This window comes from Columba livia, chromosome Z (assembly GCF_036013475.1).
Source record: "Columba livia isolate bColLiv1 breed racing homer chromosome Z, bColLiv1.pat.W.v2, whole genome shotgun sequence".
Taxonomy (NCBI): Eukaryota; Metazoa; Chordata; class Aves; order Columbiformes; family Columbidae; genus Columba; species Columba livia.
The window spans coordinates 74,306,115-74,324,876 of record NC_088642.1 but is presented as its reverse complement, the minus strand read 5'-3'; the positions used below and the strand labels follow the sequence as shown (position 1 = coordinate 74,324,876).

Here is an 18,762-nt window from a genome sequence, read left to right as displayed (position 1 = left end):
CACGCTCACAGCACACTGAAGCTGCAAGGGGAACTAAGAAAGGGTTTTGGAGATGCGGCTGCTCTGTTTCTACCTCAAATCATACACTGCATGCTGCCTTTGCTTACAATAGCCTGTATTCGAGGCAATGTCAAGCAGATGAAGTTTCAGCTCAGCTCTCCCACTTCCCAGACAAAGGCTGCCACCACCATCCCATGTGAATACTCAACCGCAGTGCCACAAAAAAAGACCACTAGTAGACTCCAACCATCAGCTTTTCATTGGTGGTGTCACCTGTCCAGGGAAATGTAGCTACAGTGGCCCTAGTTCCCAAGCTCATGTGACCTTCTACGTTATATGGCTTTGTGAGGAACAACCAGCTGCAGGTATCACAGGCTGTCCCCAAAGCAACCACTCCAGCAACTCCAGTGCTCACACATGTACCTGAACCAGGTCTGAGGTACCTCCTGGGACACTACCAAAACCACCCCAGCAGAAGGGTGAATACTCTTGCATTTTGAGCCTTCTGCAACTGCTCTAAGTGGCTACTTCCACCTGAGCTGGCTGCTGGAAACTGGGCTTTGTCTCTCATGAGGCTTTGTCTGGACAGTGGTCACAGGAGAGAGCACAGTAATATCAAGGAGAAGGAGGGGAGGACAGTAAAAAGCACCCCTATATATTAATTCTTCTCTTTGCTGCATGCTGAGCCTACGAAGCATACAGAAATTCATAGAAACTGTAACCAAGGAACCTGAACTCTCTGAGAAACTGCATTTCTAAAAACAATAATCCCACCTCTATGCTTCTGGCTACCTGCAGGAATATGTTCTGTGAAATGTTTTTAGGGGTGATGAAAAGGGTGAAGCAGCACTGCTACTCTATAGAGAGAGACAGCTGAACATCCGCAGTCATCACTGGTGCCACTATCGCTCTCTTAGGTTTAGGGAGGCAAAGAGCATGAAGACTTTGCTTCACCTGACTCCTGTAGACCACACCACTGTGACTGTGCTGAAACAGACATGTTTCACAGAATAAGTGAGATATCTTGCAGATGTCAGCTTTGCTATCACTCTAAAAGAAGGACAATGCAATTAAATTTCTGCTGTGAAATAAGAAGGACAGAAAAGGTTAGCTTTGATGCCTTCCCAGTGAGAGTCAAAGAGCCTAGAAGCTAAGAGCAGCAAGAGTGATCAGGGTGAGATTGTACCAGGAACAAAACGACTCCCATGGCACAGGCAAGTGAAATCCATTAGGGAATGCAAAGGGCTAACTACGGTGCTTCTTTACAAGCCTTCAAACAGGATATAGAGGTGCAAGTGTCAGCAGAGCATGGCCCTGCGTGTCCAGCGGGGCTTGCATGCGGTTAGTGGTTGTAGAAGGCAGATCTTGATTTGCAGCAGAAAACGACATTCACAGAGCTGGCCCTCGTGGGGCTGCTGGAGAAAGGTCAAAGAGTAGGCTTTCAGACAAAAAAAGGAAAACAAATCCTCACAAGGAACAGCAGAGATACTCGAAACTCTTCAGTGTCAAGATATTCTCACACCTTTTATCCAAAGATCACAGGCCTTTGAGAGGAGAAGCAATTTAACTGACACTGGTTAATACTTATACTTGAAGTTCATGTGAGGAGTGGTATGACAATCACGTCCACTAATGCAACAGCCTCATGATAAAAAAATAAATCTACTACTTATAAACCCTTTTGTTAGAGAAAATCTATCAGAGAAAACGGTATGGCACATGATCAAATTTCACGTAACACCAATTTTCTTTCTAAATTTCAAATTCTTACCATTTCTTGCATTTCATCATGCACAGAAGGGAACTACATTTCAGTTCAATGTATTTGATTTAAAAATGCACGCATTAAAAGAATAATGAAGCTGGCTTTTTTTTCATTTTGACCATGGTAATTGTCCTTTTCTCAAAACCTATTTTCCAAAACCATTCTAAAGAGGAGAATAGCCTCTTTAAAGAAAAAGGCAATTGACCTTAAAAATCTTTCTTGTTCCTACAGTTTTGAGGAAGAAAATATCTATAATTGGCATATCTCATTAGCAAACTCAGCTATGCTATGATAGTAGTAAGTGGGTAGCGAAGTGAGACTAACATTTTAATTAAGTCCTTTTCATTTCTAGGCTAATTTTCTTTATATTATGTGAACCTTTGAGGGTTACAGAAGCCTGTTCTATGGTCAAAGGCACGCTAAAAACACCATTCCTCAGCTGAATCTCTCTCAGTTATATGGTCACCGCTTTTGTTGAGAGCAGTTTAACTTCTTTACCCAGCCCCTCTCTTTACTGCATGTAGCCAAAACATATCACTTGTAGCAACCAATCTCAAGGCCTTTGGCTTCTTCAAGCTTGAAAAGACTACATTGCAATTGATGTTTCCAGGTACCCTCTTCAGGACGGTGCTTACTAGGCAGGTAGTTACGGGAATTGTGAGTAGCTCAGACGCCTGATCTGCACCCACTCGGCAGCAGATAAGCTGCGCTTCCAACCACAGATACTGAGGCTGGTATAAAGGCATCAGAGCAGTCACAGATCACACTCAATATCCCACCTGACAGCAGCAGCCTCCAGGTGCTCAGTGAGCAGTAGCAGGCTGCAGGATAATACAGTTACCTACACCTTCTTTCTAGTCCCTGCATAGACAGGTAAAGACTCGTGACCCAAATGCATCAGAGTACCCATCCTTTCTACTTCTGCCAAGTTAATTTACATCCCCAACATATGCTTTCTGGCCAAATCAGCAAGAGAAACTTCCTGAAGAAGTCTCTCAGTGTTAGCAGCTCTTCAACACAAGCTCCAGGTCTTTTTTTTTGTGTCAGAGAAGCTAATTTGATTTGATTGTCTTTCTGCTAGGTTGTGAGGCCGGGAGACAAGGCTAGCAAAGCGGAGTGGAAGGTGACAGAAAAGGATTACAAGTATATACTGAGGGCTGACTCGAAACAGCCAAACATACATTTGTCCGGAAGAGAAATGCCTTAATAAATTGGTATTTATTGCATCGCAACATGTGCAGTATAAGTGCTTATAAACAAACACAAGGAACTATACTGTGTAACTGTCCTCTGGAAAACATTTCAAAACAAGCCAAGATAGTACATTTATCTAATTATTTCTTTTAGACATTAGCCATCTTTATGTCAAACCAAATAAAACAAGTTTGAGGGAAGTTTACAGCCATTGCAAATACTGAGCCAAACCTTCACCCTCTTGAATCAGTAGGAGCTTTGCCATTAAATTCAAGAGGATCAAAGATCTATCAATTACTATGAAAACCACTGCAACAGTAAGGGGAAAAGTGGTCTGAGAAACCTCTTGCGTCTACAGAATGTGAATGAGCTGACATCAAAAGATCTAGCATTTAACTTGAAATGAGGATACCACAGATTTCAATCTGTAATTCATTTTTTGTTTCTATTTCATTTACAGGGATGCAGGAATGGCCAAGATGGGAGCTGAGACTTCATTAGTGGAATCAAGATTTCTAAAAAATGAATAATTTTAAGTAATACAGCCATTAGAGAGAGTTTGAGTGCCTACACTATTCACTGCTTAACCTGAGCAAACCAGAAATAAGATAAAAACTCAATTGCTTTTCTATTTGGCTTAATTTCACCCCACTCAATCCACCTAATGCTGTGTAGTACCTAAAACTTAGGCTACCTGCACAGGGTGGTATTTCACCTTTCACATGAGACATGCCACCCTCTGCTATAAACCTGTCTAATGCCACTGGATGCAACAAACCCGGCGGCTGTCAACACATCAGTACCATGAGTTGTATCTGCACACATAGACACAGAGGGGATAGAAACATATGCTTCTCTACAAGATACTTACAAAGCTTACCCTGTTTCCCCAAAAGTAAGACAGGGTCTTATATTAATTTTTGCTCCAAAACTTATTACTTTTTTTACATGTATAGCTGCCTGGACACTATTTATATTGACTTTTTAATGAACTGTAACTAGGGATTATTTTTGGAGTACGGCTTGTATTTTGAGCATCCTCAAAAATTCTGAAAAATCATGCTAGAGCTTATTTTCAGGGTAGGTCTTATTTTGGGGGAAGCAGGGTAAATAACTTTTAGAGGAGGTTCCTGAGACAAGACGTACATTACCGTGTTTAAAAAGACCAGCAAGTGAAACCTCCTGCCTGTTTGCACAGGAGGCCACACCAAGAGCATGTTCCAAGTGCAGAAGACAAGGAGAGCTACAAGCGCTGTAGACACACTAGTAAGAAGCTGCTTGGCTTTAATTCTGATCTAACAGCTCTGCCATATGGGACTGGTTTAGAGATACAACATTCAGTGTTAACATAATCATGAGTACAGACCCCTGGACCAAGTACAGGGACCTCATCTTCTGCTCAGCCTGGAAGGTATAAAGAAAACTGGATGGCAACAAAGACCAAGCCTCATTCCCACAACACTTCTCAATAATGGTACGTACATTAAATGTGGAGTTTTTCACGACTTTCGGGATAAAGGCTACACTCTCCCAGCACCTCAGTGTTTGTTTGCGAGCTGTCACTGCTCAACTGTTCAGCTGCTGTTTACAACAAACCGATAAAACAGGGCATGAAGAGATGTTCTAAAAATTAGTTTCTAATTCCCATCTGTCACTCACGTGAACTGAAATATTTCCACTACCTCCTCTGCTTCACAACGCATCAGCAAAACCTTACAGCAGAGTTGTTTGAAAGCAAACAACTTGAAAAAGTACTAATCTTGAATCACTGATGATTTAACCAAAACTCTGAGTCTCTCACTGAGGCTGTTAAGGGTTAAAACAAATTAAAAACTGCAATTACTATCAAATGCCTTGACTAATACTTGCAAGTAATCTCAGTTTACTTTCCTGACATAATGCAGTTCCTGAGGAAGTTTTAGTTTCCTTCATCTGTCATTATCACAGGTAGAGGAAATCAAAACTGTAAGAGACACAAAAGCAAATAAGGATTGAAAAGACCAGTATATTAAGGAAGGCCTAGGCTGGACACCCAAGCAAGGTCAGAGAACACCAGACTCCACTGGTAACCAAGCTGCAAACAAACCTGAAAATGATATGACTCTTGTCAGCCAGGCTGTTGAAGGCTTTGCCACTCTATACATGTGAGTAAACAAACCCCAGAAGAGTTGCGTGACTCACCAACTCACACCAAAGCAGTCACGTAAAGCCAAAAAAACTTGCAATTAAGGCACATAAAATGTTGAGGAGGATGAAGAAGATGAACATGGCTGGCTTGAGTCCTGAGGTGGACAACTCACACATCTGCCTTCAGCACAAAGGGCATGGACAGAGGAGAAAGAATGGCTTTTTCTATTAGAAGAGCATGGAGGAGGTGACAAGGGACAAAGCACCACATTAAAAAAATGCATTGGCTTGAGGTCTAGGAGGACTCACGCATCCTGACCTCCTATCAGTTCTCCTTCTTTCTGCCCACAGAGCCATCTGATGCCAATCAAAACCCATTTAGGTATTGACACTACCTCTTCACTGAGGCAGGGAATGCAAAAATCTCAAAATGTGCTTTTCTGCCCTGTGGTTTGATATGAGCTTTACTTGAAACCCTCGGTGTGTTCCCTCTGTTCTGATTAACATGCCATTTACTGCCTGACTCACTCACCCCTCCTAACAAGAGTTTAGATTTTATTCTTGCCTTTCTAATTCCTTTGTTGAATGCTTTATAATAGACATACTTTTCCCTGTTTCCTTTATTTATTTATTTATTTTATTACTTACATCATTGACTGGCTTCTGCTGAAGATCACTGTGCTAACTTAAATTCTACAAGCAGAAATACTCAGTATTTTGGTATGGCTATCTACCCCTACCTTGAACAACAAGAGGAATCACAGTTTTAAAATTATTGCTTTCTATTGTTCCACAATACAGTAAGATTTTAAAAAATCATTCCACATCATTGCAAATAGTAAGCATGCTCTCCATGCATTCCATGGTAAAATTTAGTAAGATACCTGTGTAATGGGGTTTACAGCTGTTTTGCTAGCCCGCTACACCAAGGCAAACATCTTGGAATCAGGAATCAGTGTGATCTCAGCAGGATTTTAGGAGCCAGACAAATATGTATCGAAAGAATAATGAAAAGTAGCCTCTATTCAACAAATCATTCTGTTCTTTCAACAGTTACCATTTTTTCCAGTCCTCCTGTCTTTGGAAATCACGTTGCTCACCCTTAGAAGCATATTTTCCTGCCCCATAGAAGGAGTAATGCAACCAAACACCTGCTCTCTGGTGTATGCATTTTAGATTTCTGAAGCCATTTCACCAAGTTACTCATCTAAGAACCCTACGAATGACTTTGGACCAGATTAAGTCATCTTTGAGGGCTGTGAGATCTATCCATCAGACCAAGTCTGACAGCAGCAGAAACCATCTCTACTGTATAAATGAGGCCATGAGAGGAATTCTTCTTAAGATAAATGGAGCCTTACCATTATAAAAGCATGTCAACATCAATAATCTAAGAACATGTTATGAAGATGTTAGTTTCCAAAGAAGAAACGACTGAGGAAGACAGGGTTGTATGTTAGCCAAGGTGAGTTCTGCTAAGCAAATGAAGACTCACAGAAAAGAACAGTCTGTCCTAAAACATGTATCAAGTAGCTAGCTATTTCTAGTATCACAAATAACTTCTTAAAATACTAAAAAACAAAACAAAATGCAAATTTGGTGAAAAATTTCCTACCTGATAATGCTGAAGTCACCAGTGCCAAACTACGGTCACTGGGTGTGTATCATCATCATCGCCACTGACACATTCCTAAGGAAAGTGGCATATTCTCCCCTTTGGCTGCTGGTCTGTTTGCAATGCTGCATCAGCCAGAGACAAAAAAGGGAAAGCGCTGTCCTGAGAGGGTACTGACATGTGGACTAACGTCTTTGGCTACTGCCAACAGTGTGGTGATGAGCAATATAACCATTTTCAAAACAAGTATCTCCCAGAGCCAAGTTCAACTATTAATTAATGCTATCAATATTAATTATTTTCAAGTAACAGCAGTTATCTGATAAAAACTAAGTTTTTTTGAGCATTAAAAGAATGTTTATAGGGCTGCTGGGCTGAAAGACATTCCAGGATGAGCTCCCTCTCAAAAAGGATTAGTTGATCTCCTAAGAGCTTTGTTTTGCTTTGAGCACCCTAGTGGTGTTGATTCCAAAGACATGAGCATTTGATTGGATAAATGACTGCAGATTAATTGCAGATCATTATGTATTGGAAAATACAGACTATTGTGCCAGGAAACACAGAGCTATCAGTATTGAAAAAATGTCACCAAGCTTATTTAACATTTCCTTGACCTGTATATTCCTATTTAGAGAACAAAGATAGCAAGAGGACAACAAGGTAAATTATATTTACTCTTTTTCTGTCATTCCAGCCACAAGACTCTTTCTGTTACACTTTGTTTAGCCTGCCCTTAATATTTCTTCATGCAAATGGCTTACTCATTATTGTTATGGTGATCAGAAATGAGATCTGATGCCATGCTTAGGCAACTAGATTGTTACAGAATTTAAAGAAAAAGACCATCTGAATTTTTTATTTCAAAAGCTGTTACAGAGAAGCAGGAAAACCTTGGTTTGGTGGTCCCTTTTCTGTAGGGACAGAGGCAGGCACTTCTGGAGCATCACAGACAATACTAAATAAGTCAAATACATCCAATTCACAGAATCACAGAATGTCAGGGATTGGAAGGACCTCAAAAGATCATCTAGTCCATTCCCCCTGCCGGAGCAGGAACACCCAGATGAGGTTACACGGGAACGTGTCCAGGCGGGTTGGAATGTCTGCAGAGCAGGAGACTCCACAACCTCCCTGGGCAGCCTGGGCCAGGCTCTGGCACCCTCACTGAGAAGAAGTTTCTTCTCATATTTAAGTGGAACCTCCTGTGCTCCAGTTTGTACCCATTCATTGCCCTTTGTCTTGCAATTGGTTGTCACCGAGAAGAGCCTGGCTCCATCCTCATGGCACTCAGCCCTTAAATATTTATAAACATTAATGAGGTCACCCCTCAGTCTCCTCTTCTCCAAGCTAAAGAGCCCCATCTCCCTCAGCCTTTCCTCAGAAGGCAGCTGCGCCACTCCCTTCATCATCTTTGTTGCCGTGCGCTGGACTCTCTCTGTCAGTTCCCTGTCCTTCTGGAACTGAGGGGCCCAGAACTGGACACAATGTTCCAGGTGTGGTCTCACCAGGGCAGAGTAGAGGGGAATGCGAACCTCTCTCCACCTACTAACCACCCCCTTCTAATACATCCCAGGTATCATTGGCCTTCCTGGCCACAAGGGCACAGTGCTGGCTCATGGTCAACCTGCTGTCCACCAGGACCCCCAGGTCCCTTTCCCCTACACTGCTCTCTAATAGGTCATTCCCCAACTTATATTGGAACGTAGGGTTGTTCCTGCCCAGGTGTAAGACTCTACACTTGCCCTTGTTATATTTCATTAAATTTTTCCCCGCCCAACTCTCCAGCCTGTCCAGGTCTCTGGATGGCAGCACAGCCTTCTGGTGTGTCAGCCACTCCTCCCAGCTTGGTGTCATCAGCAAACCTGCTGATAGTGCACTCTATACCCTCATCCAAGTTATTGATGAATATATTGAACAGTACAGGCTCCAGTACTGACCCCTGAGGCACTCCACTAGATACAGGCCTCCAACTGGACTCTGCCCCATTGACCATGACTCTCTGGCTTCTTTCCTTCAGCCAGTTCGCAGTCCACCTCACTACCCAATCGTCCAGACCGCACTTCCTCACTTTAGCTGTAAGGATGTTGTGGGAGACTGTGTCAAATGCTTTACTGAAGTCAAAGCAGACCACATCCACTGATTTGCCACCATCTATCCACCTGGTTATGTCCTCATAAAAATCAATGAGGTTGGTCAAGCACGACTACCCCTTGGTGAAGCCATGTTGACTGCCCCTAATGACCCTCTTATCCTTGATATGCCTTGAGATGGCACCAAGGATAAGTTGTTCCATCACTTTCCCAGGGATGGAGGTGAGGCTGACCGGTCTATAATTGCCCGGGTCCTCCTTCTTGCCCTTTTTGAAGACTGGAGTGACATTTGCTTTCCTCCAGTCCTCAGGCACCTCTCCCATTTCCCAAGACTTGGCAAAGATGATGGAGAGTGGTCCAGCAATGACCTCAGCCAGCTCCCTCAGCACCCACATGCACATCCCACCCGGACCCATGGATTTATGTACGTCCAGATTGCTTAATTGTTTCCTAACCCAGTCCTCATGAACCAATTCACACCACTGCTACTCTGTTCAACACCAGTTTTTACAGAAAGAAGCTGCAAACCATAAAGAGATAGAACCGTAGTACAAAGCAGACAAAATATTTTATTCTACCTGAAATGACACTGCATTTTCTTCCTGTTAGCAAGAAAAACATCTTCTGGCTTTGGTCAATCCAGAACAATTTCTGCTTCCCAGCTCTCCTACTTTATCTCCTATTTCCATCACAGAACCACAAACTCAAGAGAATCTCTGTAAGAACCCTATTAACAAACATGATGTATACACAATTAGTAGACACAGGCGACCTTCACTGGATGCTTAACCTCTTTTTGTTACTTCAAGTTCCACTTGCTCTAGATACCAAAGTCAAAGGCAGAATCTTCTCTGCCAAACTCAAGACAATAACACAACACAGAAAAACAGATAAACCCTCACACTCTCAACTGGAAATAAACAAAGAAAGCAAAACAACCTAATGCAGCTAAAAATGGTGGGACATTTTATGTTTCCAGTATTAAGTAAACATAAACACTACAAAAAACAGGTCTACCAAAAAAAAAAAAAAAAAGAAAAAAAAGGTTTGTATGTATAATATCCTTGCTCAATGTTCTGGGCCAAAACTTTTTAAAACTGAGTAATTTTTGGCAGAAATCTGTATGTTTCAGAATTTTATTTTGCTATGGAAACTGCCTGCATAAGAGAAACAAAGTAATAGACAAGCCAGTTCTAGTCACAATGTTCTCCACTTTCATACAGATCACACAAGTGAATGATTGGCACATAGTCCTTGAACAGCTCCTCTTTAAAGATCATTCCTTGCAGCACAGACACTGTTTTTCTTGCTCAACACCTGTGCATTAGTTATATTTTGCAACTGCCTTTCATAATCTGTTGGCTGATGAGAGTCATACACAGTCCAGCTCCAACATCCCCCACTGAGATGAACCTGGTGGCAGCCTGTGGGTGGGCCAGGTGCTCATGTGAATCACATCTCCTCTAAAATTGGTGGCAGGACAGATTAATGTGGCCTTTATGCTACCTCTGCATCACCACTACAGCTTCTGTATAAAGCTCAAGTTGAATATCATAAAACCTCGCATTTTCTTCCCTTTCAGCTGCCTCTGTCCTTATCTAACCTAAGATATCTGAAGATTTCCAAGTTGTTTCTCAGATACTTGGTTCACTGGCTTCATGCACGAGGGGACGCATGAGAGCAGAAGCCGATGTACTGTATGTGACAACCCCAGATAAACAACCGCCTCTCTCCATCACTGCTGTAGCAGTGCCTGAAATAATTATGTACCGATGATTTTTCTCTTGTTTTTGGCAGCCTCACAGCAGCAATGTGATTGCAGTGCACAGCCCATGACCCACCTCTAGTTTTCCCAATGCCACAGGCTGCTACAAAGGCCTGTCTGATGCTCAACAGCACAGAAACCTGACCTGCAACTATGGGACACCACTTTATGTCTGCAGACTGTGTCTGCATTTGGAGTTTGCAGCCCCATGCAGCCAGCAAGTAGTAGGGTCTCAATGAAAGCCTCAGGAGGCTGACTGTTTCTTGAATGGTATTGTATTTTTCTAGTATTTTATTTGCTGAAAGACGTTACCTACTCTTAATGGCTTTCATGACTGACAAGTTGTGTTATGTCTCTTCATGCCTTTCCAAATAACATTCATTGTATTCTCAAGCTAACTGAGACTAATTTGTCTGAGTGATGCAAGGATGTGAAACCTTCACCACTTTGTGGCTTATATTTGCACTGGGGAGACCTGAAATTCCCCAGAGTCAGCCCAGTGTCAGAAGCACAACACTGGAGACTGGTATCTCCTGACTGACTTGGTCCCGCTCTTAAGAAACATACTAGCTATCACCAAGTATTTCTGAAGGTGGAACCCTTTCTATAGCAACTCAAATCCCTGAATACCAGGTGCAAAGATTGTCAATTGTCAATTAGTTATTCGCACCCACTTCTTTAAAATGCATTCCACTTTCAGCTTGGTAGATTACAGCCAATGGTTCTGCAACCTTGCAGAAGTTTTGAGCTACCTGACATTTCTCCAAGTCACACCAAAAAAAGATGTGCAAACACTCCTGTTCAACACACAGGTGTATTTTCACTCCTCTCTCAACAGCGTTCCCAGTACAGTGACCACTCAGACACCTCCCCAGGGTACCAGAAGCAAAATCGTGCTCAGAGCACCCAGTGAGCACCATCCTTAAAAAGAAACAAACGGCATTTTGGAGCACTTTGCAGTCTACCGGGGCCATTGTTCCACAGCCCTGCATTTTGTCGGCTGTCCATCACTTCTTGTGCTCAGCTCCACTTGCTGAACGGGCACCGCACGTCATGAGCAGGGACGAGGCCACCCTGAGAGGCAGCAAAGGGTTTTAGTGTAGGAGAGCGTGAGTGTGTACACCAGGTCTGCTCTGTGACAGGGCAAAACTCCTGCATGAAGCTTCATCTACCCAGCTACGGCATTGCCATCAGATCTGTGTTATTCTGACAGGTTACTGAGTATGTTTCACTGGTATTACAAGCAAGCTCCAAGCACAAAGCAGCATGATTTAGGTGTATTATGCAAGAAAAGTCATGCTTGTACAATGCCTCTTCATTTTTCCAATACTTTTTCTTTCTCCTCTAAATGAGATGCTCAAAAAATCCCAGCTGCGTTTTATGAAATTATATTTTTCAAGTTTCTTGCTAAATATCTCAGTCAATTTAAAAAACAATCGCAAACACAAGCTGAGTTTCTTTTCTTTACATGCATTATTAAACACTCCCCTCCATGCACAAGGAATAGAAGAAGGGCTGGAATAAGCAGAAAAACAACTTACCATAGAAGAGCTACCAGTAATTACTCAGCAAATACAATAAATCAGTGCATATGTGGAAAATAAGCACACTTCATTTTGTTTTGAGTATTTTACAAGCGTGGGTGACAGAAGCAGGCGGCAGAATATAAATGTGATACAACTGCCTTTTGCAGTATGTGTGTTTCCATCAAAGTTGGATTTTTTTTTCCTCCTCCTCTCCTTTTGATTGATTTAAACTGATGGATGGTGAAGCAGGATTCTGAATTCACGGGTGCCTCAGCAAAGCAGTAAAAAGCAGCACAAGAAACATCTACAAATATTCACACTAAAATCTCATGCTCCCATTTGAGTTATTGAACAGGGCAGCTCTTCCAAGAAGGTCCAACCCTCAGCTTCTCTAGAAACTCGTTAGCTTTGACAACCTCTAAGCTGGCATTCAAGTCCACTCAGATGAGACCATGCTGGAGACACCAGACATGAGATTCAGACATGTTTCTTGAGACTTAGACAGCGTCTGTCCTCAGAGGGGCTTAGGAGTAAGGCTCAGTTTTGCAGTTGTGCAGAGTTCAATTTTAAAATTAGTTCTGCCTTCTGAGATTGCAATAGTGGACTTACAGCCATTAGTAGAGTCAGTGTCTCACAGACATTTGCAATGAATTCTGCAAACTCTCTTTATCGTCAGCAATAAGAGCCATGAACTCTAAACATTGCTTCTCCATAGGAGAACTTTTCTGAGCAAAGAATCAGCCCTCCACTTGCTAGAGCACAAGAAAGAGAAAACAAAAATCAAAGGAGGGGTGCACTGTCAAGGCTATTTAAACAAATAGCTTAAAGGAGCAGAGTAGGTGTGGGAATGTAACCACCCTGTATTGTCATGAATAAAACTGACACCTTAAAAAGAAGAAAAGCAGCAACATTACTCCAAATGCAAAGGATGTCCCAGCCCATGGGTAACTTTAAACCTCTATCTGGCAGATACAATTCTGTTAGTTGGCAATGAACCACATGCCTTTACATTTATGCTGGTCCTCAGATCCCTAGGGGACACGGTAAATCAATGATCAGCACATCTGTGCATGTGGATCTGCCTTGTAGGTAATTCTCATTCTGGTTAAGATATGAGAATAACACAGTATGAATCCTTCAGGAAAATGGATCAAAACACTGTTTTATACATATAAGCCCATTCTGTCCCCACTCCCTTGCCTGTGACCATCCCTTTCCAACTAATTATGTCCTCAATCACTCCAGTATGATTTTCACTATAACAAGAAAGGATGGCAGCTGCACAAGACACAGCAGATGCTGTCATGGCATGTCCTGCACCCCACACGAGCAAAGTTCAGCCTTTTTGAAATAAAACCCAGAAACTTACCTGGGTGAGGAAAGTTATCTTGCATTTCAAGAGGATGGACAGACTGTGATCCACTTATTCAAAAAAATTAAAAAAAGGCAGCACAATAAAGATTACCATATGAATGATGCTACTCTCCATTTCCTACATCATGTGGAATTGCCTCCATCGCTGTCACAGGTGATTCAGGCAGATATTGACTGTTACAAGAGACAGGCTGCTCACCACTGTTTCGACCGTGCACAGTGCAGAGGCTACCAACAGAGCAGGGTTTCCAAAAAGGGAGGAAACAGGTGAATGTTGCCCCTGTATCTAACAACCCAGATAACCATTACTCAGATCAGCTCCTGGTTCTGCTGCCTCCCTTTTTCAACCCTTGTTCAAAGCCATCCAATAGACATCTATGGTTGCACGACTTTAACAAAAGCATGAGATTTTCAGAATCAGGACATGCATTGTGAACAACAATGCCACGACTGCTCTCTCAGCTGCTGCCACGCAAGCATTTCTAAAAAGTACCACTGAAAAGCAAGTTTCACCCTGGATATGCAAACACAGCAAACAATGCCTAAATAGGTAAGAGAGGATTTGTGAGCAAGCAGCAGCACCAATTTCACACACTAGAAGCAATAAACATGTTGGTCATCAGCTTTGTGTTTATGCTCCATCCAAACATCTACCTATTAAAATCCCCAAGAGCTTAGAGTGTTCTTCAGAGAACAACGGGTTTGCAGATCGATGTTTGCACCCAGACTTTTCTGTCTGTGATCAGATTAACCAAAAAAAAAAAAGAAAAATGAGAAAGAAAAAGAAAAATCCAAACAATGAAAACATGGGCTGTGAAGAGTGCAGAGCTACATCTACAGAACTCAATGTAACTCAGGCCAGGCTATGTGAAGAGCATGGATTTCCTCCAGGGTTGGGAAGTTAAAAGCACAGAGCATCACAGACCCCCAGCCAGAGCCACAACAGACACTGTGCAGCAAGCTGTGGAGAACAAACCTTCTAGCTGCCAACCAAGCTGACAGAACAAAACTGAATCTGTTTAATTCACGTGGGATTCTCACCTGGGAAAGAATGGACTATAAACCCAGCAAAGGCTTCAAGACTTAAGCTGTCATATCCAGGGGTGCTCTCACTTCCTAAGGAATCACTACTCTGATTTGAGTTTCCCAAAGGAGGTGGCACAGCCGATTTCAGCACCGTTATGTGGAAACTGGTAGAGAACTGACCATGTGTCACTGACTTACTTGGCATAAATCAGGAGAGAGAAGACAGAGGCTCACAAAAGCTTCTGGCAGCAGCATTACAGAATTTGTCTTTATCGTACCTTTATTTTCAGGAAACAATGACAGAGAAAAACAACTTTGAAGACGGATATTACTCTTGGAAGAGTCACCGAATTGAAAAGTTAGTTTTTCGCCATAATGTCAACCAGTACAAGTAGGCCAGAATTAGTGGACTAAATAAATGTTTCTTTTAAGCCCTGATGATATGTAGCTGTTTTCCATTAGATAAATTTGCATATCTTGAGGGCCTAGTCCCCTGGTAAGTGACAATTCGACAATAAAATTCCAGTAAAAGTGATATTCAGTATAGGTCCTCCTGAAGCCAACTGGAAAAAACACACTTCCTCCATGTTGTGTATTATCTACAGAACTGCACCTTATTTGTGGCTGCAGAAACTGTTAAGAAGAAATATCAGAGCACTAGAAAGTATGCTTATCAGTTCAACATACTATCTGATGAAGTAACAATTATGAAAATGTTTTCCAATTTTAAAAAATCACTCAAAACAAAGTGCATGTAGACTCCTACCACTGAACAAAGAGGCAGGGAAGACTGAGTGAACAAAAAAGAATTAGAAGTTTTTCATGATGATCAAAGCCATCAAAAAAAATTAAGATACAATATTAAAAAAAAAGACAGCTATGATGCAATTGTAAATTCAAAAATATCCATCTTTTGCTACTGAGCTCTCTCAATCCAGTCAAAATAAGTCTCAAATTGCAGACCCAGCAAAAGGTTCTCTAACTGAGCAGATGTGACAGCACGGCTGAGGAATTAAAGACATGGTTCCTCATCAGCTCTTTTCTCTGATGTTGCATCAATCAGAAAATAAAAAGCACGTTCTTTATTGTGTGTGTTGAAACAGGTTAACAAGCACCAACAACTAGCATATTTTGCCCAGCAAGTCTGCATATTCTGAAACAATTTCACATCCACTGTCAAAGGAGAAATAGCACTGAATATCATCCTTGTTGATACACGTGGGTTTAGCACGTTTTTCAGCATCACTGGTTTTCCACCCAGAATGAGCATAAGCCAACGCTGAAATATGCCACGTGAGAGCTAGCAATGAAAGCTGAGGAAGAGAGAAAGGAATACAAATAAATAAGAGGAGGTAGTAGGGAGTTGCTGTCATAGCTCCCAGTACTTGGCAGATCCTCTGTTGATGTAAATTTTCTCCTTTTTCCTCTACTGTGTCAAGCCTCCAAAGCAGGTTCTCCTCCTGCACAGTACATTCCAATTTACCTATGGACAAATGCAGAAAAGACGTCCCCTAAGGACCTACCCATCTTTATTTTAAGAAACAGCCCTCCCCCCCAAAAAAAAAGAACAAATCACACTTGACAGTAATGAGATTACTTGTAAAAGAGAGAGGTCCTCAGACTAAACTGGATCTTCAAATGCTGAGGGCAGTCACACCAAGTAGCCAGTGCCTCAGAGGTAACCACTTCTACGGTAACTCCTTGGAAACCTTCTTTCCCCAGTCAAGCACAAGAGCCCATTGTACAAAACTGAAAGGTTTTAAAAACCCTCCTTCCTTGTGCCTCAGTAGAAAGTGGAAATCTGAGCACAGAGCCATGACTTCTGCTTCTCCTCACCTTACTCATCTGCAGTAGGGAGGATGTCACCTCAAGTCCCTGCTCTGTCCCAGGTGCCTTCATGCACCCACAAAGACCACACCTGCAGGACCAGTACTGTTACTCTTACCCATTTATTTCTTAAGTACTCACACAGAGGGATCAGGAGCACTATTGTACAACCTCAGATATCAGCTAGCAAATCTCATCTCCCTACCTGCAAGCTTTAAATGAGACCTCATCAAAATGCCCGCATTTTTCCCTTTTGGTACCACCTGGGTTTTCTAGAGCTGCAAAAAGACTCAGGATCGGGTCTCACAAAACGTCCAAACCCAATAGGGGCATTTAATATAGTGACACTTCTACTTCTCTGCTCCAAAGCGTCTTTTCCCTGCATGCAGCGTATCCATCACGCCCTGCTGCAGCACGCAGCCGTATCCCAAACTACCACCCAACTCCGCAGCCCTGCGGGACACCGGAGAGCAGAGCGCGGTCGCGGAACAGCCACAGAACATGGTGTCCGCCTGCAGGGACACCCGCCTCTCCGCGGGCTGCTCGCTGGAATCCCGCTGTGTTCCCGACCCCGACAGGTGCCTGTGCAGCTGCCCCGCGGTGGGAGCGGGGGCGGCGGGAGGGACCCCCCTTCCCGGGGGAGGTTCCCGGTGGAAGCGGCGCGGCCGCAGCTCCGCGCAGGGCGAGGGGCCGCCCGCACCTTCTCGGGGAAAATCGCCCCCCCGAAAAGGAGCCGCGGCACCACGGCGCTGCCTCTGAGCGCGCTCCTCGCCCCAGCGGGACACGCCGCGTCCTCCGCTCGCCATGTGGCGACCGCCGAGCCCGCACCGGCCCCGCACGGCCCCTGCCTCATGCCGGGTCCCCGGTCTCTGCCCCCGCGCTGCTTCCAGGGCAGCCCGGGGATGCTGAAGGTGCAGAAGACAAGCCCGTCAGCTCCCGAACCCCAGCCCGTCTCGGCTGGCAGATAGCGGGGAGAAGCAGGAAAGCAGCCGCGTCCCCCCGGCTCCTGCAGCGCAAACGCCCCCAGGGCCGTGCCGGGCTCCTGCCGACCCCCGCAGCCGCCCCCCGGACACGGGGCCGCACGGGCGGGCCGGAGGCACCTCCGGCAGCGGAGCTCCCACCCGCCGCTCGTCGCCCTCCGCCCCCCGCACGGGCACCCCCGCAGCCGCCCCCCGGCCCCGCGCACCCGGCTCACCCCGCGGTGCGGCGCGGCAGCCCCGCTACGGGCGGCGGTCTCCATGCGGGCGGGCGGGCAGCGCCCGCCAGCCGGGCATCGTGTCCGCCCTCCCTCCTCGGCGCGGCGGAGAGGGGAGGGGGCCGGGCCCGCCCTCCCTTTTCCTCCTTCTTCTTCTCCTTTCTCGCCCCTCCCGCCGCGTTTCTCCCTGACGACGCCCGCAGGATCACCGCCGCGGCTCCTTCCCCATCGCCCGCCTCTCCGCCTCTGCCTCCCCGTGCGCCGGACCCGGCTCTCAGCCGCCCGCCCCGGCTGCCGAGCGGAGGGAGGGGACAGGGGCGGGAGGAGGGGCGGGGAGGGAGCGGGATCCCCCCGGGCACCGCCGCGGCTCCCCCCGGCCGGCCCGGCGCCGTCCTTTGTGCCGGAGCCACCGGTCCCCGGGGCTTTCCTCGCTCCCACCCGCCGCGGGGCGGGAGCAACACGACCCCTCTACCCGGGGACATTTCTGCCTGTAATTCGGCAATTGCCCCGCGGAGCCTGGACGCCACCCGGCAGCCCCTCTCCTGCTGTTCCTGCCCGGCCTCCGCTGTGGGGAGCGGGCAGTTCCAGTGGCTTCACCCAGCAGCAGCACAGGCTGGACTGCACAAACCCCCCCAAAAAGGGAGGGAGGAGGAGAATGGACCCAGGGAGCAAAGCAATCACACAGAGGGGTGGGACCTGGGTGACCCATAACAGTGTTGCTGCCCCTAATGCCCGGGGATGCTCCGGGTCAGAGAACGCCAGCAGCCGGGAGCACAGGGCCTGGCAATGGCAGCAGGGTGGGATCCCGGCCGTGGTCCAGGCTCTGGCATCGCTGCTGCCTCCTTCCCCCACGCCTCATGGTGCAGAGCAGGGCACCGGGCAGGGCTGCTGACCCGGACCACTGCACGGTGCTGTGGGCCCACACTCAAAAACCGAGCATTGCCCCGTCCACCTGAGCAGCTCTGGCGGTGCAGGAGCTGCTGGGACACTCTGAACTCATGGTACCAAACATAACCTGTCCTCAGCAAACTATCACTAACGAGCTCAGCAAGAAGACCAAGAGAGCAGCTTGTGGTTATTCTGTGTTAGGTTCAGGATTTGCCTTCAAGTCACACCTGTGTTATTGGAGGTGAGAATTTTACCACCCCAACTATCTATATGCAAGCCAAATTCCTATTGAGCAATGTGTAGAAAAGGTGACCCAGGAGTTATTGTACTGCAGATGAGAGTGTAGTTCTGGCTTTTCAAATATGTGTGA

The 18,762-nt window shown here is 45.2% G+C and overlaps 1 protein-coding gene across 5 annotated transcripts in view; it reads right to left on the bottom strand.

Moving 5' to 3' along the window:
- Positions 1-17,803, bottom strand: part of PLPPR1 (phospholipid phosphatase related 1) — a 135,411-nt gene extending 117,608 nt beyond the window's left edge. For 2 of the 5 annotated variants that reach the window (XM_065046417.1, XM_065046416.1), the window contains exon 1: positions 17,505-17,803. The gene's annotated coding sequence lies outside the window, so the exon portion shown is untranslated. Of the gene's footprint in view, positions 1-17,495 lie in introns of all 5 variants that reach the window. The other 3 variants (XM_065046414.1, XM_065046412.1, XM_065046411.1) reach the window with 3 other exon arrangements.
- Between the last annotated feature and the right edge of the window lie 959 nt (positions 17,804-18,762).